The sequence below is a fragment of the Emydura macquarii genome, unplaced genomic scaffold (assembly GCF_026122565.2).
Source record: "Emydura macquarii macquarii isolate MOO-44397 ecotype Brisbane River unplaced genomic scaffold, CSIRO-AGI_Emac_v2 contig_2452, whole genome shotgun sequence".
NCBI lineage: Eukaryota > Metazoa > Chordata > Testudines > Chelidae > Emydura > Emydura macquarii.
This window is the reverse complement of record NW_027132589.1, coordinates 3125024-3152452: the sequence shown is the minus strand read 5'-3', so window position 1 is coordinate 3152452 and position 27429 is coordinate 3125024. Positions and strand designations below refer to the sequence as shown.

Below are 27429 nucleotides of genomic sequence, written 5' to 3'. Positions count from 1 at the left end.
TTTCCCTCCTTGGCTATCTGGTGCCTGCACCTCTGTAACAGCATATGCACTGCCTCCAACTGTGGCTCCGGTCAGTCTACAAACTGCCATTGTATCACCTGGGCAGGCCAGTCCTATTCCCCTGCTCTGTCCTGGCTTCCCTCACATGGTGAACCAACCCATCTACAATCCTGGCCAGAATTCCATTCATTCCTCCCACCACTCTCACCTCACTCATTCTCACTCTCCACCTTCACTCACCTGACCACTGTCCACTTCCTTTGTAGCCTACTCAATGCCTTCCTGTCTGTGTGGAAGCCTACCTCCTCTTGGGACTCAGTCTCGTCCTCTCTGCCCTCACACAGCTGCCCTTCAAACTCCTCATGACCTGCTCTCTTGCCCATCTCTCTATGAAGGTGATCTTCTTGGTGGTCATCATGTCGGCAAGGCGGGTTAGCGAGCTGGCGACCAGTATGGCCAACCTGTCTGTTACTGTCTTCCACAAATACAAAGTCTTCCTGTGACTGCACCCCAAGTTTCTCCCCAAGATGGCCTCTCTGTTTCACCTCAACCTATGTAGCTGCCTTCCAGTTTTCTACTTCAAACCACACATCTGTCCCAGGGTGCACATGTATTCTCTTGCTGTTCACTGTGCTCTGGCCTTTTATCTCCAATGCTTCTGGGCCTTGCCAAGACTCTTCCTCACCATTGTAGAGTGCTGACGAGGATGTACCCTCTTCTCACAATGCCACTCTAAATGGATCTGCCTTTGCATCAAGGAATGCTACACCCTCTCTCCCGTTCCTCCACCCCCTGGAGACATGGTCCAAAGACTCCATGTTGGCCTTCCTTGCAGACATCCCATGGCAGGACATTTGTAGAATGGCTACATGGTCCTCCGTCCACACCTTTACCATTCACTAAGCCATCGCTCCAGCAGAAGCGGTGGATGCTGCGGTTGGCCGCGTCATTCTGCAGACTGTGACTTCCTGCAAGTCCTCACACCCACCTCCACGCTGAGCACTGCTCACTAAACACCCACACCTGGAATCCACATAGGGACCATCACTCGAAGAAGAAAATAAGGTTACTTACTGTAATTGGAGGTTCTTTGAGATATGTGGTCCCTATTTGGATTTCAATACCCACCCTCTATCCCCTCTTCTGTAGGCTCTCTTGCTCACTGGTAAGAAGGATCTGAAGCGGCATTGACCTGCAGAGTCTCTTAAAGCCTTGGACGCACCACACGGTTGATGCACGTGCGGATCAATGGACACTACTACAAACAGTTCTGGCTCCAGCACATGGCGTGCACGTGCACCCACATCTGGAATCCAAATAAGGACCACACATCTCACAACTTTAGTTACAGTAAGTAACCTCCAACTTTTCCTGCAGCATGTAAAGGATGTTTTGGAGCAATAATAATATAGCATCCAGAGATGGACTGGAAATAAACTATCATTTTTTTTAGGATAAGAGATTAATTTAAATAAAAATAGTTGCAGCTCACAAAAAAACTAAGTACATGCAAAATGTTTATGGTACCTGATTAAAATTATTATTAAAACCTTTGACTCTTGCATATCCTGACCTACTATGATTTTAACGATACAACCTTAACATTGCATTTACAGTTGTTCTTCCATTTAAAAATAGATGAGAGCCTTCTCAACTAATGTATCTCACTCTACTAGAATCAAAAGTCTCCTGACTCTGTCTGTCCATGTCAAATGGGAACTACAGTCTATCTCACCTCATGAGCCCTTTTATTATGAGATTTAAACCTCTTTGAGACACTATGTAGCGAAATAATTCCATCTATCAACAATTTGGTTAACAAATTTCTTGCCAGATTCTCTTCTGAAACCAGAACACAGAATTTCTTACAATATTAATGGTTGAAGCGAATGTAGTAGATATAATATATTAAGACTTTGTGCCAGTTTATAATACTGTGTGTCAAATTTTTACTTGAAAAAATAATTCATGTTGGCTTAGATAGGAACACTGTCGTGCACTAAATACTCCTTTAAAACCCATAAGCAAAAAGATAGTGATAATTGGTAATGGATTGAATTAAAGAAAAGTATTAGCGTGTACAAAACCCAGGGAAAGATGTATTCTTGCCTCAGAAAGTTTAAAATATAAATGGATGGACAGCAGAAAACATACTAGGAGACTGGGGGAAAGATTCTTACCTAGATAGACCTCCCTTCTTCTCTCCTGTTTCTCATGGGTTAGTTACAACATGTTTTTACTAAGGTGGGATAGTGTTTGTTGACTTCATGGAAGAAGTCAGATTTGAGAAGAGATTGAAATAGAGGTAATGAGTACCTGATGATTATGGTGAGGAGGAAACTCTGGAGATGGGGGACATAGTGGAAGGAAGTATGAAAGACAGAGGATAAGAAATTAAAACAGAGTAGGGATGATGTTGGATTAATTAGTAGAATGAAGAAGGCAGTGGTAAGAAATGAGAGGAGAGAGAGAGGCAGGGGCAGAGATGGAAATTAAACATTCCACTACAATTTGAGTTGCCCTATCGTATTCCCATAACCACTTTAAAAATAAATTGATCTTGGGGCCTGAAGATCTTTTGTATTTTTATTTTATTATCTCCACATGCTATAAGACCTTGAATATTAGATATTGTAGTACATCAATATAGATTGAGTTTGTTTCGAGTAGCCTGCTATACAAAAACTATTTAAGCTTTTATTACTTTCTCCTATATGAAATAACACGGCCTGATTATTTTGAAGCCAAGCATAAATTATGAATATATTATAGTTCAGGGTTCAGTACACATACTAGATCATTCTAGTGCTATATAAATACTATCCAACTGATGGAGGTAAAGGTGGATGTGGATGGTCAGAGCTGCACCAATTTTGCCCATCCTGAAATGGTTTAGAAACTAATAGATGAGTAGTGTTTTTTAAGCATGGATCACAGAGATGCATTTCTGCTTGAAAGATCTACATTAGCTTGTGCTGCTTAGTTAACTGAGTTGAAAGAGGTACACTTCAACTGGGTTTTCATGTTATTTCCATTAATGTAACTAAGGTTCTTTTTGTTGACTTTACAGGTCAGCATTGTAGTGTTGATCAATTATAATGACAAATATATATATATAGGTACCACCTCTGTGGGAAACTAAGGAAAATTGGAATTCAAAATGTGCCTTTTTAAATTAAATTTTTTACTTGAAGTATCCAATTAGCACTATTCCAATTATGAGAACTGTTCTGGTGAAGAAAAGCACGAAGCAATACACCTTGCTTCCTGAGTAGAGACTTAATTTTAATTTTTAAGCAGAATTCATCATGAAAACTTCACTGAGTAGCACTTCACTTTGGCTCAATTCATTATCAGCTCAAGGTGATGCCAGAGAGAACCTTATTTATTACAAATCTTGATAATTGATTTTTTTAAAAGAGGAAAGGTGTGCACAGGGGTTTGGGGCATGTATTTAAAAGTGAGGTTGCCATTAGCAACACAGTTGATCTTCTTGGTTGGAGAAGTGATTGTTCATTACTCATCTGAAGTGAAATGTTAATGGCCTGTGGTGATCTGAAAAAAACCCTACAAAAATGCACAGGAAGGCTCTAATGGCATTATACAATAGTCCTTTCCGCACAGATCTCCCAACGTATTAGAAAGCCATAGAATGTTTGTTGCTTTTAATTTATGTATGTTGCACTAATTAGGATCTGGAATAGCAGAAAATGCAGAGAAGCACCTGCTAATGACTACAAAGAACAATATTCACCTGGAGCCAAGTATTGTACATTATTTATTAATATTACAAAACATAAGGGACATGGGCTGTATGGAACCATTACAATGTGGAACCGCATTACTGAAATAAAAAATGGGTGCATCAAGTCCAGCATCTTGCCTGGTTCTGGGATACACACCTAATTCCCCCTTTTCTCACTCCCCACCCCAAAATATTCCTCCATAATGTACAGTAATGTACATTATGTAATTGATTAGATATGTGGTGATGGGTGTTTTTTCATGACTCCTACAGCAATCAGTTTTACCCTCCTACAGAATGAAACCTGAGCACTTGCTACTGTGAATTACAAAGTTCTTTCTTTGAAAAAGTTAACTCTATTTATTAGTTCTAAATTCACCTGCACAGAAAGGAAGAACTGATCATTTTAAACTCTATCTTCCATAAATGCCTCAATCTCTTTCCCTTTAACACTTCTCCTTCCTAGGCTAATTAATCCTATCCTTCTGCAATGCAGAATTCTTCATATGTAAATCCCACTACACCTCTGGCCATCTGTGTTATCCTTCTTTGGACCTTGTAATTCTCAGCTGTCTTATTTTTAGATAGGCAAATAAATTGGATGCATTATTTCATATAAACATTGTTGATCTGGATAAACATATTTAAACTGTATTCTACATTCCTCTTCTCTGTTTGCTTTAACTGCTATTCTTTTTGCTCATCTGCTGAGGAACAAAAATCAAGAGAATTGGTGTGTCAACTTCAGTTCACACACAACCTGTCAGTCAATCATGACCTGCTCCTATGGGGAAATCTCTACATTTTTCCTCTATGAATTATTCCTGACGGTCTTGTAGTTAAAATGCTGCCCTTTGCCCTCACATTTGCAGTGTATATTATATCCATTTTTTCCTACTCTTATCCTAATCAGACCCAGACCCCATAATCAGCGTATTGTAAATGTAACGTTCCTATCTATCTTATATACTTATATGGCCCCTACTATCTGAGCACTTGCTGTCTTAATGTATTTGTCCTCACAACACTCCCATGCAGAAAGGAATATAAGAGGGGGAAGTGAGGTGCATAGACAAAATGACTTGCTGAAGGTCCTAAAGGGAGTATGGGCCACAGCAGGGAATTTTACCCTAGTCACCCTAATCACTAGACATGCTTCTTCGTGAATCGCCTTTATTACTAAAGAGAGAACCATGAAATTGATAAGGAGGATACCCTAAGTGCCCTGCCAGAAGACTCCAGCTTTCTACAGCTATCTAAGAGACAGTTGTATGCCTGCCAACATGATAGTTCAGCAGTCAGTATTTGTGACACCACTGATATGTTTAATTGGTGTGTTGGTATTAACAAACATGTAATGGCATAACGCACAGAGATTTTCATTACTGCTTTGGCAAACCTGTACTGAAAGAAAAAGTAGTACAGATGGCTGAAAATAGCAGTAAAATATTCCATTATGTGTCTGCAAAAATCATTAGACAGCCATTATAGATGTTATTAATGCATCAGCTTCACTTGGGGAGTCACGTTTCTGTAATATGCATTAAAACAATGATACTTTTGTTTGTGTTTTGAAATGGAACTGCTGCCAAATACAAATGTATTTCTGCAGTTTTTAAATGAGGTTACCAGCAATAAAGAAGATGCAATCCTGGTTTACACATTTACTCTCAATCATTGGCTTTATTTTTCTTTTGCCAACTGCCCACAGTAAGCAACCTAGCAACCCTGCTGTTGTCTTTGGCTGCCATTACCCAAATGCAGTCTTATAAAGTTATATCAAAAAGCCAATGTATTGACTAGGAGCATACAGTAAACCCAGATGAGCAGAGAATTTTTAGCTAGACCACCAAAGTATCAGAATTTGATCTATTTCTGAGGAGCAAGAATAACCAAGAAGCAGCTGGTTAAATACAACCTTTTATAGTTAATGAATAATATTTGATCCTCTTTTCATCCTGTGGTATGTCTGTGATGTGTATTATTTTCAACCTTGAGGTTAATTCAAGCTTTCATGATTTACAATCCATTGTATTATTAGATGTTGATTAATTGTGGATGTATTTCTGAATGTTTCTTAAAGCTACCTATATAACAAAGAGGCAAAAATTTCCTGCATTTTGTCTGCTGGATTAAAAGGCTGACTTTATTGCACTACATGGCAGAGCTGTGTAGCAATGATCAGATATTAGAATAATACATAGAGTGTTAATCTCAGTGAAGAAATGGAGTTTTATTGATTGACACCTCCCCCTTCACTCTTCAGAACTCTTTGTATTAGTATGATTGTGGTGGGGGTTGTGTATTTTGTAGTTACATTTGTTGACTCTTCCAAAGCAGAGCTATAAACAGCTGCAAATAGGCAAGTTTATAAATATGAAACTTCTATATGGATTCTCCCTTGAATTCAGTTTATTTTCTAGGCACCTGAATACTTTTTCAGCATTTTTGAATTACACAGTTTGACCCAACTGAGGTGGATGTGTGTTTCTACTAAGCATGAGCCAAACAAGACAGTTTGAGTGATCCCATCTTTGTTTTGTGGTTTTGCGTCTACAAAACTTAACCAGAAATGATGTAAGCAAATTAAAAAAAAAAAAAAAAAAAAAATCCATGAGCAAAGGTTGCGCATGGGAGTTTTGCAGCTGACTTCCAGGGGGAGAGGATTTGGCCTGTAGCTGAGTCTTCACTAGTAAAGAGAAAAGAAGTACTTTTACCTTTGGTTTTTCTTCAACCAGCTGTATTGAGCTAAAACTACCACTTCTATCTTCGAGTGATTGCTCATATCCATTCCCATTTAGGTGTGTGTGCGCTCCGTGCACAGTTTCCCGGAACTTTTTTGCCCTTAGCAGTCCCGGTAGGGTCGGCTTAGGCGCCCCCTGGAGTCTCGCGCGCATGTCGCGGTACATAGGTCACTGCCGACCCCACCGGCCCCCAGTTCCTTCTTTCCGCCCGTTGACGGTTGTTGGAACTTTGCCTCTTGCTTGCAAGTCGCAAACCCTTAGCTCTTTGTTACAACAAATGGTTTTCAGTTAGTTAGATAGTTTGGAAAACCCTCAGGGTTCTCTCTACGTTGGGCCATGCCTAGCTTAACAGGTTTCAAGCCTTGCACCGAATGTGCTAAGCCAGTCCCTGTAAGTGACCCTCACTCACGCTGCCTCCGATGCCTCGGGGAGCAGCACCGCAGGGACAGATGTAAAATCTGCAGGGCCTTCAAGCCGCGGACCCAGAAGGAGAGAGAGGCGCGGCTGAAGGCAATATTGATGGAGTCCGCTCTACGTCCGGACCCCGAGCCAGCTCGGTCATCTGTGGCACCGAGCGTCTCCTCGGTGCAGAGCACTCCTCCGGCACCGACATCATCATCCAAGGGGCCGGCACCGAAGCGCCGCAAGGAGACAGCGCGCCGGGACTCCTCCGCACCGCCGACCCGGCACCGGGAGAGTCCGGAGATGCCCCAGCCACGTGCCGTCGAGGCTTCTCCGGCATCGGCATCTCCACGCGAGCAGCCCTCCCCAACTCCCCGGAGTGGGGCAGAGCCCTTGCAGGGGCCGTCGACGCCGGAGGCGTTCACCGCGGCACGCACCCTCATGGGCCTGCCCACGCCTCCGTCCCACCCTCGGCCGAGGTTGGGACTTGCGTCTCGGGGTAAGCCTGTAATGGGTAGACCCGGTGGGTGGAAGAGACAGGAGTCGAAGTCTCCCCCCAGACGGTCGAGGAGGGTTGAGAGTGTGGGCTCCCCTCCCAGCTCCGGCACCGAGTCCAGCTCCTCGATGCCACTGGACCGTGGATAGTCGAGGAGCTCTTGAGGGACGACGACACCATCATCCCTCGACAGCCCGGCTCGGCACTGCAACGCCCGGCACCGGTCCAGATCCCCGGCACCCAGTCCGGTGCGGATCCCGGTGCCTTCCATGGCACAGCCTGAGTCACCAGCACCACTGCCGCTGCAAACCCCGTCTCGCCGTCTGCGGAAAGCCAGCTGTACCGTCGCTGACCACGGCACCGCTACACGCGGCACCGGCGTCATCGGCACCGCTACTCACGGCACCGGCATCATCAGCACCGCTGGCACCGGCACCCTCAGCCACCGACTCGCCGGGCACCGACGCGCAGTCCATCCCGCGCTCGGTCCCATTCTGCAGCTCAGCACCGATCCAGATCCCGGTCCCGATCTTCTCGCTGGCACCGACGGCACCGCTCCCGGTCACCTAAAGGGGGCAAACGCCATTGGAAAGCCTCAAGAGGAAGGAGATGCTTGGGCTCGAGCAGCTCTTCCTCCTGCCGGCACCATTCACGACGGCACCGACATTCGCCGTCGTCCTCTAGTTCCCGGAACCGCTCCCCCAAGACCAGGAGCAAGCGCCGCTCCAGTGGGTCCAGGTCTAGATCACGGCACTGGGTGACCCACTCGGCGCCGATGCCGGCTCCACAATGGCCCCAGGGACCTTGGCAGTGGCTTTATTGGGGCCCCTGGGGTACACAGGTGGGACAGGCGACGGTTTCCCTCAAATCATCTGGGGCACCACTGCCTCCGCCTCCAGCGTCCCACAGGGAAAGGGATCGCCCCTCGGACGAGGGATCCGATCCAGAGGAAGGCCCCTCCACAGGGCCCCTTCCTTAGTCCTCCTCCTCATCCCCTGATGACGTCACCTTCCGGGGTCGCAAAGGTCCATGGCAGGACTTTCGAGTTCACCAGGACATGCTAAAAAGAGTCGCTGGTAACCTGGGACTAGATCTCAAAGAGCTCTCCGAGGAGGAGGACCCCCTATTTGGAGCCTCGGGGATGGTAGGTCCATCTAGGGTAGCCCTCCCGATTCACGAGAGGGTGCTCAAGGTGGCCAAGTCCCTTTGGCAGACTCCAGCCTCGGTTCCTCCCACTGCCAAGGGAGCCGAGAAGAAGTACTCCGTCCCCGTGGAGGGGGTGGAGTACTTATACACCCATCCGGCACCGTGCTCTCTGGTCGTTGATGCTGTCAACCAGAGAGAGAGACAAGGGGGTCAAGCCAACACCCCAAAAAATAAGGATGCTAAGAAACTGGACCTCTTTGGCCACAAGGCCTATACAACAGCGTCTCTGCAGCTGAGGATCACCAACCATCAGGCGCTCCTAGGGAGGTACAACCTCAACCTATGGTCCTCGCTGCAGAGGCTTGCTGAGGTCCTTCCACAGGTCCTGCCCCAGGACAAGACTGCGGACTTCGTGGCGGTAATAGAGGAAGGGGCTGCAGTGGCAGGAGCAACCCTGAACTCTTCCAGCGACGCGGCGGACGCCGCTAGTCGGGCCATAGCATCGGCCATCGCCATGAGGAGGGCTTTGTGGCTTCAGTCGTCAGGTCTGTCCCAGGAAGCCCAGCACACCATCCAGGATCTTCCTTTCGATGGAGCTGGACTTTTCACGGACAGCACTGATGACAAGTTACACGCCCTCAAAGACTCAAGGGCCACGCTACGCTCCCGGGGGATTTACACCCCTCAGGCTGCAAGGCGTCAAAATCGCCCTCAGGGCCAGCGGCAGCCTCAACAACCACCGAGGCAGCCCCCTAGACCCGCCCAACCCAGAAGGGGTCGGGAGAGGTTTAGAGGCCCTAACCGCCGTAATCGTTCGGGGTCTTCGGCGGGGACCCGTGGCTCGAATAAGGGCCAGAATAATAAAAAATCCTTTTGATGGTGCGCAAGGGGGTGGTACTCTTACTTACCCCCTACCTCTCGACCGACCCTTTGCCCACAGATTACGGCCGTACTACGCCCACTGGCAAAGTGTCACGTCGGACCAATGGGTTCTTGGTATAGTCCGCAGGGGCTATGCACTGCAGCTCATGGCCTTCCCCCCGGACTCCCCTCCGGTCCAATCTCCCTTCAGGGACCCACTGCACGAGCAACTCCTCACTCAGAAAGTCTGCTCCCTCCTCCAGTTGGGGGCGGTGAAGGAGGTCCCACCAGGAGAAAGGGGACAAGGGTTTTACTCCTGATACTTCTTGATCCCCAAGGCCAAAGGGGGCCTGAGGCCCATTCTGGACCTCCGCTGTCTGAACAAGTTTATCAGACGTCTAAAATTCCGGATGGTCTCCCTGGCCTCTATCATTCCTACCCTAGACCCAGGGGACTGGTATGAAGCCCTCGATCTCAAGGACGCATATTTTCACATTTCTATCCTCCCAGGACACAGAAGGTTCCTAAGATTTATGATAGCAGGTGCCCACTACCAATTTACAGCCCTGCCATTTGGTCTTTCGTCTGCCCCCAGAGTTTTTACGAAATGTATGGCAGTGGTGGCAGCGCACCTGCGCCGCAGAGGGGTCCAGATATTCCCCTACCTGGACGACTGGCTGATCCAGGGCAAGTCCAGGGCCCACGTCAGGAACAGCCTGGAACTCACGTGCACAGCTTGCACCGACCTGGGTCTGCTCATCAACAAGCAGAAATCCATTCTTACCCCGGTGCAACGCATAGAGTTCATTGGGGCCACGCTAGACGCCACCCAGGCCAGAGCCTTCCTTCCGAGACCTTGCTTCGAGGCGATGGCGGCCTTGATAGACGACCTTCACAGGTCCCCCATGACGACAGCCAAGCGGTGCCTGCAGCTGTTGGGACACATGGCAGCCTACACATACGTGGTGCGGTTAGCTCGCCTCAGACTCAGACCCCTTCAAAGGTGGCTAGCCTCTGTGTACGCCCCAATCAGACATCCTCTCCACAGGATAGTCACCTTACCCACCCCGGTACTGACTTCCCTACTTTGGTGGAAGGACCCGAGGGAGGTGTTGAAGGGAGTTCCCTTCAGGGAGATGGTACCATCGGTAACCTTGATCACTGACGCCTCTGATGTGGGGTACGGAGCGCACATCACGGGCAACCTCAGTACCCAAGGGCGCTGGTCACCAAGCAAGATCTCCCTGCACATCAATGTCAGGGAACTCAGGGCAGTCCGCCTTGCTTGCAAGGTCTTCCTCCGGTTCCTCCGGGGCAGGGTAGTACAGGTCCTAACGGACAACACGGCAGCCATGTTCTATATGAACAGGCAGGGGGGAGCACACTCCTCGGCCCTGTGCCAGGAAGCCGAGTTGCTCTGGGAATTGGCGGTAAGACACGACTTCCACATAGCTGCCTCTCACCTCCCGGGGGTCAGGAACAACAAGGCGGACCGCCTCAGCAGGTCGTTTCTTCCCCGGCACAATTGGTCATTACACCAGGAGGTGGTGGATTCTATCTTCCACAGGTGGGGGGTTCCCCATCTGGACCTCTTCGCATCAGCCTGGAACAGGAAATGCCCAAGGTTCTGCTCGCTCCGAGGGCGCGAACCAGGCTCCATTTCCGATGCGTTCCTGATAGAATGGACTCATGTATGCCTTTCCCCCTGTCCCCTTGCTATCCAGAGTCCTCTTGAAAATCAAGAGAGACAGGGCACACATCATACTGATCGCCCCAGCCTGGCCGAGACAGCACTGGTTCAGCATATTGCTGGACCTGTCCATAGCCACGCCCTTACCGCTCCCGAGGCGGCACGACCTACTCTCCCAGGACCAGGGTCGCCTGCTCCACCCGGACCTGGACTCCCTCCACCTGACCGCGTGGAGACTCTGTGGCTGACAGAGGGAGAGAAATCCTGCTCCATACAAGTGCAGCAGGTTTTACTTAACAGCAGGAAACCTTCCACACAGTTGGTATACAGGGCCAAGTGGAAGCGTTTTACAGTTTGGGCTCAGTCCCGGGGCATCTTACCGAGCTCCTCGCCAATTCAGGCGATTTTGGAGTACTTCCTTCACCTGAAATTACAGGGCTTAGCCCTGGCCTCTCTCAGGGTACACCTGGCGGCCATCTCGGCCTTCCACCAGCCAATGGAGGGCAGATCCCTGTTCTCACACCCCATGTCATCTAGGTTCCTCAAAGATGTGGAGAGGCTATATCCCCAGGTCCGCGACCCAGTGCCTCCCTGGGATTTGAACCTGGTCCTCGCCATGTTGACAGAACCCCCCTTCGAGCCCTTGGCTACATGCCTGCTGCTCGTCCTCTCATGGAAGGTGTCCTTCCTAGTGGCCGTTACATCGGCCAGAAGGGTCTCTGAGATAAGGGCCTTAACCTCAGAACCTCCCTATACGGTCTTTTACAAAGATAAGGTCCGACTGAGGCCCCACCCGGCCTTCCTGCCTAAGGTGGTGTCTCAGTTCCACTATAACCAGAATATCTTCCTCCCCGTGTTTTTTCCCAAACCACACACTTCGGAGGAGGAGTGGAGATGGCACTCCCTGGATGTCAGACGAGCCTTGGCCTTTTACCTCGAGAGGACCAAGCCCTTCTGGAAGTCGACGCAGCTGTTCGTGGCAGTGGCGGACCGGATGAAAGGCTCACCTGTCTCCACCCAGTGCATCTCCACCTGGATCACCGCCTGCATCAGGACCTGTTATGAGCAGGCAAAGGTACCTCTTCCAGGGGCTGTAACGGCACACTCGACCAGGGCCCAGGCCTCATCTGCGGCCTTCCTGGGAAGAGTGCCCTTGCAGGACATCTGCAGAGCAGCGACCTGGTCGACGGTGCATACCTTTACGTCCCACTACGCCATCGTGCAACAGGCGAGAGAGGACGCGGGGTTTGGCAGAGCCATCCTGGCTAGGGCAGCGCAACGCTAACTCCTACCCACCTCCAGGTATGGCTATCTAGTCACCTAAATGGGAATGGATATGAGCAATCACTCGAAGATAGAAAACAGGGTTACTTACCAGTAACTGTTGTTCTTCGAGATGTGTTGCTCATATCCATTCCGCACCCACCCTCTGTCCCCACTGTCGGAGTCGGCAGAAAGAAGGGACTGGGGGCTGGTGGGGAATGGATATGAGCAACACATCTCGAAGAACAACAGTTACTGGTAAGTAACCCTGTTTTTCCTTGTCTCAGTAGGGTTTTACAAGATAGAGATCTCATGTTAGCTATCTTTTTTTTTTTAAAGAAACTCCCACACAAATCTTTTTAACTAGTCAAGATGCAGCCAAAGTTGTAAATCAAGGCTTCAGTAGGGCTAAATCACAACTGATACTTTGCCCTGTACGCTGTCATTTCCTCACATGCTTGCACTAGTAAACCATTGTTGCTTCCTTTGTCCATAATCAGAGCAATGGAATGTTGGCAATACTGAAGAAAGCATCATAAAAATAATGCATCTGACAGGTTTCAGGACCAGTGGCTATGGAAGAAGGCCTTGGTAACGAAACTGACTGAAATCTCCTATTTGTACACCTTAGGGCAGGGCTATTGTGATTTTCTGTCCTTTGGAAAAACTGCTGTATGTTTTCTGAAAAGAAGCCACTTGGAAAAGAAAAGTGAAAAAGCCCACAAAAGGATTCATGTGTTAGTGCCTCTATAGAGTGCCTTGTGTAAGATGCATGTTATGTTTCTGCCAAAGGCTTCTTCATGCTAAGGGCAAAATTAAACTTATTAGTAATAATAGATGCAAATATAAGCAAACAGTCTTCCTTTCTGCCAGTGGGAAGCTTGTGATAACAATCTTCCTTTTTAAATCAACCAGAACAAGGCTGATTGTGTCTGAGGAAGAATTTTTGAACTTCCACAATGTACTTGAGGACAGTTAAGTGTTGATTCTTTCTCAACAAAATTTAAATAAAGTGTGCTGCACACCCAGACATCAGAATTTCAGGGTAAGTGCATCTGAACAGTTCTTCTTTTTTTTTTTCACTCTCTGTTGATTGTCGGAGCAAATGGCAAAGATCTCCTTGTCATACTTTTTTCTTCATTTTTTTGAAAGGTACCTTCAGTAACTTGGACATAATATTTAGCAGTTTTCAGACAGAGTAAATAGCACTAATTGGTAATGGTAGTTTTCCCTGTATGGGTTCTTGTCATTATCAGATCATTTTTCATATAGATGCTTATAGTCATTAGCAGATCACTTGTCATTTTTGACTGTTTTCCTCACCCTACTAACATGTGAAGAATACTACGATGTTACCACATGTTAATTATCACGTTAGGTAGCGCATGTTAAAAATACTTTTTCCCTAATGAAGTCAAGGCCTAATAGTGGACCTGTGAGATTAAAACTCTCTGAAGAATATCTAGTGTGAAGTGCTTCATTATTTCCTGAAATTGCTCATTTTGTGCAGCATTGAAGCTGAAGTTATCATAAACTTCTTATCAAATTTGGGGTTATAATTTTCTCATTGTTACCTACTAGTCATAACAAGAACTTTGATTTTCTCATCACTTCCCTTTTAACTTTTTAAATTAAAATTCACACATTATAATTAATGTTCATAGTATTTTTTAAAATAATATCAAATAGATGCTACATTCATGTAAATATTTCAAAATGAAATAGAGATTATTAATAAAAAAAACAGATTTTTCAGAAGTTTGCCTTTGAAAGGTGAGAGAGTTGCCCACAGACACTGTAATATTGCTACCAGACAATTTTTCTCTTTCTGTTAGACTTCAAGTTTTATGATAATTCTTCCACCAAAGTTTTAAATAGCATGGCATTTTGCCTCCATACTATTTTACAGTCCCTCTTTCTCAGCTTTAATTTCCTACATGATCTTCCATCATCTTATGGATGTGAACATGTTCATAATTAAGGGTGTATATCCTGCCTATTCTCCTCTTCACTCAATCTCCTCAGCCTATCCCTCGTTTTTCTTCAGTACTCTGGTGGACTCCTAGCTGTTGTTCAACTTCTTCCCTCTACTGTGCAATCCAAAAATAGACAAGCTGCTTCTGTGCTTTTTACAGAAGTGAAAAAAATTATGTTTATCATGGGAGTAACAGAGTACTATGATATTTTTTGCCACAACACCAACAGTGCAGACCAATAAATAGAGAAGGGTTATTTTTTGATTATACAGGATTTGCTGTCTTATAGCAGGATATACAATACCATTATTATAGCCAGTATGAAAAGATGAAGAACAATTACAAAGCAGGGCATAGATTTTTAAAAATGCTTGTCAAACTGACTCCAGTAAATCATTTAAAAGAATTTCAGATAGCAAGACTCTTGATCTTTCTGGCTTTAACATTTTTCTTCTGAAGTAAAAAGAAGACAGTAACTCTGGTCTTGTTCTTTTTTTTCTTTCTCAGTTACTATAATTCCTGGTCAGAAATGTCAAGTGTTTAAAAACAAATGTCTTTCTATGAACATTTCCCACATACTCGTTTCAAGAACAGGAATAAAATGCACAGCACTTCTACAGATATGGATTTCCACAGAGAATGTGAATCCAGAGCCCAGCAAATAATCCACATAAACAAATGTTCTGTCTTTATAAGAGGCAATCTTTATAAGACAACACCAGAAATTTTAGAAACCATCCTGAAATACATTTTACCTGTCATTTCTCATAGACTTTAAGGTCAGAAGGGACCAATATGATCATCTAGTCTGACTTTCTGCGCAACACAGGCCACAGAGCCTCACCGACCCACTCCTTTAATAAACCTCAAATCTATGACTGAGTTATCGAAGTCCTCAAATCCTGGTTTAAAGACTTCAGGGTATAGAGAATCCACCAGCAAGTGACCAGTGCCCCATGCTACAGAGGAAGATGAAAAACCGCCAGAGCCCTTGCCAATCTGCCCTGGGGAAAATTCATTCTCAACCCCAGATATGGCGATCAGTTAAACCCTGAACATGTGGGCAAGACTCACCAGCCAGACACCAAAGAAAGAATTCTCTGTAGTAACTCAGAACCCACCCTATCAACGACCCATCACAGGCCATTGACATAGTTACCACTTATAGTCAATTTTTTTTATTTTTCTTTTCTTTTAGCCTAATTTGGCAATTAACTGATCTTTGACTATTAATTTATTGTAATTCTACTAAATTTCACTACTTGTGTATAGTACAAAATACTTTCTTTCCATTTGGCATTAGATTAACCCATTCTCTTAAGAATTTATTAATTTCACTTTAAGAAAACTAGAGCAACTACAAACACTTGCTGCCTCCATTACTGCTTCAGCTCATTTCAAACAGATGCACTGAGAAGCATCAGGAAAGCCCTAATTGTTACAAAAAACATCATATCAGTTGTGTTTGAGGTGGCAGAATTCCTACATGTTCCTTTCAAAAAGCCTTGGCCAAATTAAGGGTCTTAATGGTCTCATTAGAATGAAGGAAGCAAGGTCTGTAAGAGCTTGAACCAAAAAATCAATAAAAGAAAAATGTTTTATATTTGCTGTGGCTGTCATGGCAGATCTAAGAATATTACTTTGCAAAATTATTAAACGTTTCTGTACATTCTGAAGCACTTGAGTCCATGATGATGTAATTACAGTGGTATGACCTTTGGTATAGACTTTAAAACTGAACCTATAAATATTTAAATACGTAGTAGAGAATATTCTCTTTTCAAAATAATACCGTGAACACTGTTCCAATACATTCAGAAACTGAGTAGTGATAACTACCCTATACTAAACCATATAAAATTAAATTTGCTGTTTACTTCAGCTCCACAAGTCAGTGCAAACCAGGAGGATTACAAGATAATAACAGGACATGCTTTAGATGGATTTCAGAGAGCTGTTACTATTATATGAGAAAAGGAATTTTCTACATTGAGTAGCCATTACAAAATAATAATAACACATCTGGACTATCAAGTTAATGGTTTTATTGAATAATTTAGATTTCCCAAATCTCTCAGATGACTCAGTCTTAAAGTGGGTGAATCTAATGTACACTACTACTTCCACTGTTGCTACCGCTAGTTTTTGGTAGTGTAGGTGCAAAGCAGAAGCCATATTAGCCTTTACATATAATAGGTTTGGCTGAATGTAAGAAAATTTAATATTGTGGGTCATATTTTGGTTTCCATAAAGTATTCAACCCTTTGTCAGTCCCATTCTTCTTTGAGTGCTTGCTCATGTCAATTCCAAGTAGGCATGTGCGCGCCACGTGCACAGTCCGCCGGAAAGTTTTCCCTCCGAAGTACCCGCAGGGTCAGCTCTGGTGCCCCCTGGAGTTGCGCCACTATCGTGCTCTGTATAGGGGCCTGCCGACCCTCCGCCCCCTCAGTTCCTTCTTATCGCCCTTGATGGTTGCTGGAACTTGGCTGCCCTTGCTTAGCAAGTGCTTCTCTTGTGTTTGTTCTCTAAGTACCTGTAAATAGTTTTAATAGTTCTTTAGATAGTTTTAGTTAATTAGTATAGTGTAGATAGGTTTGGTAGCCCGCTTAACAGATATTTAGCTCCCCTTTCCTCTGGGGACAGGGCACGCTTGGCTTTAAGACCTGTGGGTTCTGCTTGAAGTCTGTGCCCACGGACGACCCGCACTTGGCCTGTCTGAGGTGCCTCAGGGAGTCTCATCAGAAAGAAAAGTGTAAAATCTGCAGGGGCTTCAAACTCAGGATCCAGAACGAGTGCAGCCAGTGCTTGAAGTTCTTGCTAATGGAGGCCACCCTTCAACCTACAGAGCAGAGAGCAGGATCATTGACATCTGTAAGGAGTGCCCTGGCTGCTACAAAAGAGCCGGCAGCAAGGAAGGAAACAGCGCCAAGAGAGCCTCGGCACTGACAGGCGTCTCCGGCACCAAAGGAGCCCCGGCACTGGCAATCTCCAGCACTGAAGCCAACACATGTGGAGAAGCGGCACTGTTCCCATTCTCTGGCACTGCGGAAGAGGAAAAGGGACAGAGGGCACTCCCTGATGCCTAAGTCCAGGCCTGTGGAGGCTAGTAGGGTGCAACTCATGCCAGAACACCCGAGCTCCCAGCACTCAACCTCAGCACTGTTGACTTTGGGCCAGAGAAGGTCCTCGTTGAGTCCAGTACCGGTACTCTCCCTGTGGGAGGAGGAGGAAAAGATCCAGCTTCCCTCCACTCCAGAGACTTTTGAGGTGGCCAGGGACCTTATCGAGGAGACGGCTCCGCCATCCAGCCACCTTCCGGAGCAAGACCCGGCACCGCAGAGATCCACGATGCCGTCCAGGGGCAAACGGGAAGTGATGACTAGGTTGCGATCCACCTGGCACCACAAAGTTGCTCTCAGGTTATGTGAAGTAGTTTGGACATGCACATTTTTACACCCAAGAACTTGGATTTGAACATGAAAATCCGATAGTTAGATATCCAACTGCCCATTTTGTTTGTGTAAATGCAGCCTGGAAAACTACATCTTTTATGAGGTAAAATAGCTCCCGTGAGGTCATGTATTCCCTCAGTTCCTACTGAGCACAATTTTTATACTTGGATGCCTACAGTTGGGAAACCTGAATAAAACTGCTTGATTTTCAGAGTTGCTGTGCACCCATAACTCCCAGTGACCTCAAGAAGACCTGTGAGTATTCAATATCTTTGAAAGGTTCCTTGTGTAGTTGCCTAACTTTAGGCTCAAGTTTGTAAAATTTGGCCAGAATTTTGATGGGTTTATTCTCCTTTTCCGTGTTTAATTGTTATTACAGTAACATAGAAATTATATCCATGTAGGGATACAAGAAGAGAGAGGCCTGATGGGCATTTCAAGGACATTGGCCTATGTGTAACAGCATATACGTTAGAACTTTTTAGTCTGTCTCCTTTGCTTCTGCTCATTTTCTATACTGTTGATCCTGGACTAAAGTTTACAGAAAAGTTGTCAGGACAAAAGCCGTAATCAGTACTGAATGTTTTAGGAAAATTAATAATTTGTGTGTTCCTTGTGGTCCTTGGCTTCAGTTCTCAAACTGTATCTGTCCTCTGTCTGCTGACTCTCAGAATGGAATAAGGATTTGATCAGCAGGAACTAAAAGTAACTCATGAGTGCTGACAACATTGTTATCAATGTCAAGCAGACCTACCTCCTTAAAGTCACTTTTTATTTACATGCAGGTTACTCAAGATTTCCACAAGAACATTTACTGAAGAGCAGTTAAAATGTTTTATGTACTCCCCTACTTCACAACATTTTTGTGAGGCAAGGCTAATTAATGTTCAAGGCCCTTTGGACATTTCTGGTTTTTACAGATTATTACAGAAAAATTCCTGGCTCTTACAAAAACTGTGGTTTGGTTTTTACCAGTTGTCACTGCAGTTTTGGACCACTCAAGTATGTGAAAATATTCATTATATATTAGAAAATCAATATATTACATTAAGGTAGAAGTTTGTTAATAATAAATTAGTCTAAGTGTAAATGCAAGGCTTCTGTCAAAGTAATCTATGTAGTGGAAGATACACACTTTCATGCATGTGCATGCATATATATGTGCACATCACTGACCTCCCCAGACCCAGCTCCAGAAGGAGAGATGGCAGCTCCGTAATCTGGGTGGCCATAGTAACCAAGCTGCCATCTCTTCTTCTGGAGTGGGCCTGGAAGCAGAAGACATGGTGGAGGAGGCAGCATGAGGAGATTGCACCCTGACCTCCTCCACCTCTTCCACTTCTGGGCCCACTCTGCATGGAGAGAAGCCAATTCAATAACTTGGGGTGCCCAGTTAACTGAGCCACCATCTCTCCTTCCAGAGCAAGGAGCTGGATCAGAAGTGCACTTACTTTTCTCTATTTGTATTATTCCCTCTGTCTTTGGTCCCCCAATATTAACTCTGATATTTACCCAGAAATCTCTGGAGTTCATTTTTGCACTAATTTACACTGGTTCTTAAATTTTTGTATTAAACATTGATAAATTCCCATGAAATTTTAAACAAAACAAAAACTGAAAATGAAGGGCCTTGCTAATGTTGTAAAGTACTTTGAAATCTTCTGATGAAAGATGATATAGTAAAACTGAGAAGTATTATTATTATTTTTCCCAGTTATGGATTTTTTAATTTCTGTGTTGGCTGCTGCTGAAACTGATAATGCTTGTTAAAAGGCAAGAGTAGAAGATTAAGTAATGTTTAGATGTCAATGCCAAATAAGTCCTGGCTGTTTCCGTCACAATTTATGTGAACTCAAGCTTGTTTGTTTAGTAGGTGCTATTTATTTATTTTTATAACAAAGTAATATATGATTTGTGTTCACATTATTTGCTGCCTTGTTAATGAGGTCCATGAAGATATATGTCCTACATATTAATTTCATGGTATATTCTACTAATTGAAATGCGTAAGTTAGTGTTTCACAGCTAAATGGCTGTGAGATGCAGTACAAACAGCATGTTGCATCCATTCAAATACAGCTATTAGGAGACAATTAGCAACCTTAATGACTCCATTGCCAGGCCTAAAATGAACCCTACAGATATAAATCACATAGAGGAGCAAGTTCTTATAGGTCCAGCTTTCATAATTAACCTTCATAATGCAGTGAATAAAAAGAGAGGGAGAAAACAAACTTAGAACAGAAGAAATGAAATAAAATTAAATACTGAAACAGCCTGACAGAAGTGTTTGGCGGTATCACTTCACTATCTTGCACTGTGACTTCAAGCACTGCTTCTGGGAAACCTGTCAAATGGCCCCAGTTAGACCCTGTTTGTGGTAGGGCCTTTTATTTTAAAAAATTAAAAATCTCCCACTTTTGCTAACATTGCTCAGGTTCATTGTTAGCAATACTGGGATCCCTGGTGTGGGTGAGCCACTGACTGCTACTTGTGTTCTTTACCACTTGCCACATAGCCCTGCTTTAGGACTGGTCCAGTCAATATGGTGTTTATAAATAGCAACATCAGTGCACCCAATGGCCCAATCAAGTGCCCAGCAATGTTGCTAACATGAGTGAAACTGAACTAGCATTGACGGCAGTGGGACATTTTTAGAAAATGTCCTTAGTGAAGAAAGGGCGATAGTCTGGCATTCAGCAAATGAGGCACTTATTATATGCTTCAGTTAGTGCAAGCCAGCACATTTTAAAATGGATATGACTTGATGAAATTCTCCCTCAACTCAAAATCCACCCACTAGCGTCAACAAGTGGTACCATCATCTAAACACAAAATGTTGTTTTGTACATTTGCCTGAGTTACTGTGTGCAGAGTCAGAGGAGGCTAAGAATCAGAGGTCCCGTCGTGTTTCCTGGGGGCATTGAAGAATAAACTTTAAAAAAATGAAAGCTTCTCTCAGGAGCAATATTCCGATAAAAATGTCATGCCCTCGTATCAAGTTGGACATAGCTGTGCGGATTTTTAGATTCTCTGTAATGACTACTACCTGTTTCACATACTGGTGTATGTTTTAAAAGTGTTCTTTAATATGTAATATTTCAGTGAACTGTGTTCATTCTGTCTTATAGTTTATTTTGTTCAGTGCTTTATCAAAAAATTAAGAGATCGGAAAATAATTTCATGCATTCCAAAGTAGGGTTAAATGCTGGGAGGGGGTGAGCCATGCTGGGCTCACTACTCACTGCCAAGTGAGAGCTGCCTAGCTCTGTCGGTACCTGGGCAGCTCTCACTCATGGGGAGCTGAGCCAGCTCAGGTGCAGCTCCCCCCATCCTCCACTCCACGCGCCGCCACCCCCCCCCCCCCCGGCTGCTCATGGGGAGCCAAACCCAGCTACGGCTACACCTCCCCATCCCGCCGCTGGGCTCCACAGCTCACTGCCACGGCTCCCCCCCTTCCCCTGCACTGGGCTCTGCACCTCCCTCCCGCTTGTGGGGAGCCAAGCCCAGCTACAACTACCCCGTGCTGGGCTCCGCACTTCCTGCCAGCAACAGCTGCTCTCGCTGACAGGGAGCCAGTCCAGCTTCCGCTCCCTTGCCCCCCAGTTTAAACAGTAATCAGCTATTTAAAACGCTTATACAACTGATTACCGTTTAAATGGTTAACCTTTTACATCCCTATTTGAAAGAAGGAAGGAAGTATTTTGGTATAATGCACTTACTGGTTCTTGCCTGAAATATTGGTCTAGGACCCAATCTGCATTCCTTGTACACCCAGCTTCTAATTGGCTTCAGTAGGAGTTTCAGATGCACAAGGAATGCAGGCTTGTATCCCTAATTAACTATTAATGACAATATTTTCAAAAGTGGGTGCTTTAAAAATTGGATCTTAAATGCATATTTAGGAACCTAAAGAAATACCTTGATTTTCAAAAGTACTGAACACCCAATAGCTCCTATTAAGTTCAGTGGCTCAGTACATTTGAAAATCTGCCCGTTTGTTTAGGTGCCAGAATAAGGACTTTGAATCCTGTCTTTAAGTATGCACTTTTGACAATCATGGCATTCATTTTTTAATTTAACACCATGGTTGTAGGTCTGTTGGTATCTTTTATTTATTGTTTTGACTGTTAATTTTTAATCCTAACAGTTGACATGCTGTTATAGTTATAATTTAATAATCATGAGGCTTCCAGTTTTCAATGCTTTATTTTGCCATTGTCATTGAACGGCAGTATGGTAGTTCTATAAAGCAGCAACTGTTAAATATTAGCCAGGATTTTGGTACTTACTTTAATTCTTTACATAGGATTTATTTAAATCCAAGACCTGCTTCTTTTCCTGTGCTTTGCTCTACTGAAACAGAAAGACATGATCAGTGTCAAGCAGAGATGGCACAGTATTTGCCAGAGGTGGTTTTTACCAGGTAAAATCATGGTTCTTACCATCCCGGGAAAAATTACTGAGCCCTGGTCTACACTTACCTGGAAATTCAGTGACAGTCGACAGGAGTTACACAAGCTACGTAGCTTGCGTAACTCCCGTTGACTGCCATGCTTCCCTTCTGCGCGCCGTCTTCCCTGCACTGTGCCACTGGAGGGGGTGAATTATCAGCGTCGACTTCCTGATTGATTGAGGGGGTCTACACTGACTGCTCAATTGATCCAGATAAGTTGATCTGACAGCAGCGACTTTGCCACCGTTAGTCTAGACATACCCTTAGTCCCTGTTTAAGGCATTTTCTATTTTAAAAATCATTTCATTAATAAACACATTACACATAGTTTTAGTTTACGTATTCTAATTGCGATTACATAAGGCAGTAGATTCGTAGATTAATTTAGGATTGTACAAATAAGTAAAACTGCAGAGGGTGTAGTACAATGCTGAACACTGGAATGTCTGCGTACATTTTGGTTCAGTATTTTCTAAAGGCAGTTATACATGTCATGACTCATATTTCAGTTTTCAATATTATACAAATAAATGTCAAAAACATTTCATTATATGCATGGTTTGTAGGCTTGAAGCATTAAGTAATCAGAAGCATGCAGAGTTGTAGATTACCAATCCAAGTCCATTTGGCTATGCCACATTCTGTAGCAGAAGACCAACTTTGATGTAGTGGATAGATGGAGCCTATTCCTCAGTTTTGAATGGATGTACCTGAAGTTTGAAAAGATTCGTTCTTTGCTTGTTGAATTTGTTGGACACTTATGCAATTACTTTTCCTGGCGGAAGTCAGTGTTTACCAGCGCCCTGTCCTAAACTAGTTTTTCCTGGGAAAAAGCCAGCCCTGGTTTTAAGGAAGAAAACATTAAATATGTTTTTATAAAATGTGAACAGTCTTCATTAATACTCTCTAAACGTACTAAAATGTTGATCCCCCCCTTAGAGAAATGGGGGAAATATTTTTAATTATTAAACACATGATTGAAAGACAATCATTTTTTTCTTTTTTATAATACAAGTTAACAGTTGCAAATACAGGATTTTAATAGATACTCTGTAGCTGAAACAGAAGTTATGGGTTTGTTGCAGGAATTACTGGCTGAGGTTTTAGGGCCTCTGTTACGAAGGAGGCCAGACTTTCGGTTCATCTACACAACCTGTGGCAGTGTCTCCCCCAGCCCCAAGTTGACAGATTCAGGCTCATGCTGCTGTGCTAAAAATAGCTGTGTAGACATTGCTTCACAGGCTGGACTATAACTGTTAACATTGTGGAAGATTTTTTTTTAAACTTAAAAAAAAAAAAAAATTTAACAGATGGCCACTTACTACTAACTATAATGATTACACTTCTAATATGAATTTACCGTATCTTCTAAGAATGTCAAGACACTCGAATTTTCCTGTAAATGTAAAAGAGAAGAAAAGAGCTGGACAATTCTAATACTATTGGGTGAATAATTGCAAACCATTATAGACAATATTTTGCTGTGTTCTAAGTGAACACAAACCATTTTTCTATCATTTCGTCTAAAAATTGCATCCTGCCCAGGATGGTTTTCCCCTTGAAATGGAATGACTGTCAGATAGACCTTTGATACCATTTGCTTTTCGCTTTATAGTCCAGGCAGCATATTCTGAACCAGGCAGTTGTGCTCAGTGGTGCCAGTATAACCATGTCATCTAAAGGAGTGCTCAGTGGCTCATGTGGCAAAACAAGATACTATAAATGACTGGCTTAGCAAAACCCCAGCTAAACATAAAAAAATGTTACTTTACTGAGACTAAATGTAGATGTGGGAAGACATTTCCTCTTTGTTGTTATTTCATTATTAAATTCTGTGTGTGTGTGTAGTAGGGTTACTGCAGAGTTGATGGGCTCATATTTCATAAGCTCGTAAGATTGAATGGTATAGAATAAAATCAATATTTCTGCTAATTAAGTTTTTTGGATGGTGGGTAGACCAAATGGCATTGTAAAGTCGTTCCAAACTTTCATTCATATATTGACTAAAATTATTGGCTTGAAGATTTGAAATCTATACTATAGAGATTTTTCTTTGTTTTATAGGAGAAGCAAAATACATTGGATGTTCTCTAAAAACTGATTCTCTGCATTTATGACACAAGGGAGATGAGTTCTTGGTGGATACAAAATAAAGGCATTAACATTAATGTAAAATATTCTGAGCATTTGTGTGCAGTATTTTCTTTGCTAGTGTTTAAACCCATCCACCCATGGAGTCCTCTTTCAAAGGGGCTTCCAGTTTTGGAATAGTGGGTCATTTCATATTTGTGCTGGTACCTTCTATATCATAAAATGTTTGTTTGTTTTTAAGTCACTCTTTGTTCTCCATTTTATTAAAATGTTGTCTAAATTGCCCTTTTAAAATATATTAATCATGTTTATACTTTTGGTTGTACTAATAGATTATTGCTGAATAAGTGTTGATAATAGTTTGATGATGGTGCATTAAGTAAACAAGTGCATTCATCTGCATTTCCCCCCACCCTCCCCAAATTCCCTGCCTTTGTTTTTATTCATGGATAAATGTTTCCCTAACTTCCGGTGGTGGATGGGCTTTTGGTTGATATTGAACGCAGTCATTTAGACTCAATCAGCTTGATTTTTGCTTTAGGATCCTACTAAAGCAATCTAGGACCCTCTAATAACACCTACACTACTTTAATGTTGCTCCTGTCTTGGCACAGTTCTTGTATGAAGGCACTATTCAGATGTGTTGTAAGAGGATGAAACTTCATGAGCTGGGCTGCTGAAAGTGCATGCTACATAAAAATAGTTCCTACCTGACTTCACCTCTCCTGACTGAGGGATACCCTTAGTGCACATGTGGAGAGTCAGTGGAGTTGCATCTGTTTTTTCTAGGTCTGAATTTGGCCTAATGTCTCTGCAGTGCAGGAACATGCAGTTGTTAATGTTTTGTGATTAGGATTCTTTTCCAAACCCCTTTTTCAGATTATGTTGGCAAGGAAACAAAGGAGCAGGAAACATGCATGAAAAGCCGAAAACTCATACATGGGGAGAGCGATGCCTTTGTGACATGCTCCTCCATGACTCCATGCAAGACCAATTTGCTTACAACTCATTCTGCAGCCCTTCAAACATTTGATAGTGAAAAGGTAACTTGACATTACTATAGAGCTGAGTTATCAATGCTGAATTGGGGAGAAGGGACCTTCAGTAAGAAAGGTTATGCTGAATATTGCTTGAGCTACAGACAAGTATAAACGTGCTGCAGATGTACTATTTGAGGAAGTTTTCATGAAAGAGCAGTTGCATTAAGTAGAGGTAAATAGTGTTGACTCATGAAAGATATTTAACTTGCATTGTATTTTTACTGTCCCTTTCAAAGATGTTCCATGGAAGATGTGTTTTTTGCTCTTCTGAATATTTCAGTTCTTTAAAATCTGGCACAGATTAAAGCAGTATATAAGTGGATCTTTGGAGTCTTGGACCTGTGAATTGGAGGAGGCCCTCATCAGGTGTCTTAATGAGACCTTTCCTAGCTAGTCCTTGAGGAGAGAACACTGAGCAAGGACCAGTCTGTGCAGGGTGTATTATGCTGGGCTGCCTGGGTGAGGAAGATACAGAGTGGGTTTGGAAATATTTGGGATAAGGGAAGATTTATTAAATCAATCCAGGGATTGAGCCTGGCCTGAGCAATCTGAATAAAAGAACAAAAGTTTTTTTAAGAGAGCACTAATAATTGGTCAGTCCAGGCCCTATTTAGGTTTAATCCACTTCTGTTTCTGAAGGTTGATTTCTCTGCCTTTCTGAACACTGCCTAATAAAAAAAAAGTTGAAAGAAAAACTATTTTTGATGGAGGGAGCGGGGAAGGAAACTGATCACAACTGATTTTATCATTATTGTTCATAAGATTAGTTTACATGTGAAGCTTTGTAATATAGTGGTATATTGTCTCAGGCAAAGGAACATTTTTGACTAAAGATGTGTCTTCACAGCACAATTTGCTTGCTTGAGTTGTAACACAAGTGTTATCCCCAACACAATTCCTGTCCACACACAAATCTCTAGCTTGAGTGAAGTGATGCTTTAAGGCTGAGCTAGCTGGCCCATCGAGCAGGGATTGAAGCGTGAGTAATGTTGATTCTTGAGCTAGTAATGCTGTGGGGATGCAACAGTTTGAGTTACAACAACTCATGAGACATTATTTGGCTAATCCAGTCACTCTATGCTATTAATCAAATTCTGTGTAGCTCTAGTGTTGTTTTGCAATGTGGTCTCTCTCCTAGCCCAGTTTGAGTGCAGTAACTCAACTATACTAACTCGAGCTAACCTGCAGTGAAAACAAGCTCTAATATACAGCTTACATTTTACTGTACTCCTTGTAACTTTAAACTATATTTATTTTGAGACTGAAGACAGATTGAATTTATGTCCATGAATATCAACCAGCACAAAGTGATTCAAAAATTAATGCTGAATGTGATACCAACCACAGTGGATGCTAATATTTAATGCTTGATGCTTCATACTTATTTATACTGGAGATTTTAATATCTACACTGTAAAAAGAGTAATCTTTTTTTACTTGTTCTAAGTAAAATAAAACCACGAGCGCTCTATTTATAGATATTTTAATAGGTAGAACTAGTAAAAATAAATACTGTATAAAATTAGCTAACATCCATCAAATTTTACTCAAATAGTTATTGTTAAAGTTTTTTCATAAGATTAGAAAGTACCCTCAGGTAGTGTTGATGGATTAATAGTCCACAACATGTCTGGCAAATACCTACTCTCTATAGATTTACAGATCTCAGTGCCAACAAAGTTCACTCAACCCTTCATTCACCTAAGGCACACACCATGTAGTTTACTGTGGACCCTTTTCTTCCTACTGCTGCATAGTGTGGGAGGGAATGCAACATGAAGACTGCAGAAAAGGGTACTGAGGTATATGTGTCATTCTGGTAGCAACCATCAAATACAATGCTTACGTTACTATCTAAGGAATATATGTCTTTGGGTAAGCAAAAGCACCCAACATACTAGTACAATATGCTTTGGGTACTCTCACTAGCCAAGTACAGTGCCAAGAACTGTCAGTGTAGCAAAGGACACATTAACATGGTTTATTTTTAAAAATACTCCTTATAGATCTGTAATTACAGAAATATACTCCACTGTTAAAAACAAACAAACAAAAAAAAAGAATATG

General features: G+C 43.4%; 1 protein-coding gene across 3 annotated transcripts in view; it reads left to right on the top strand.

Moving 5' to 3' along the window:
* The window catches only part of LYRM4 (LYR motif containing 4), a 148922-nt gene that overhangs the window by 87070 nt on the left and 34423 nt on the right, over nt 1-27429 (top strand). The window contains exon 3 of one of the 3 annotated variants that reach the window (XR_010922472.1): nt 1150-1350. The exons of the other annotated variants lie outside the window; for them this stretch is intronic. The gene's annotated coding sequence lies outside the window, so the exon portion shown is untranslated. The remainder of the gene's footprint in view (nt 1-1149; nt 1351-27429) is intronic. 3 annotated transcript variants of the gene reach the window in all.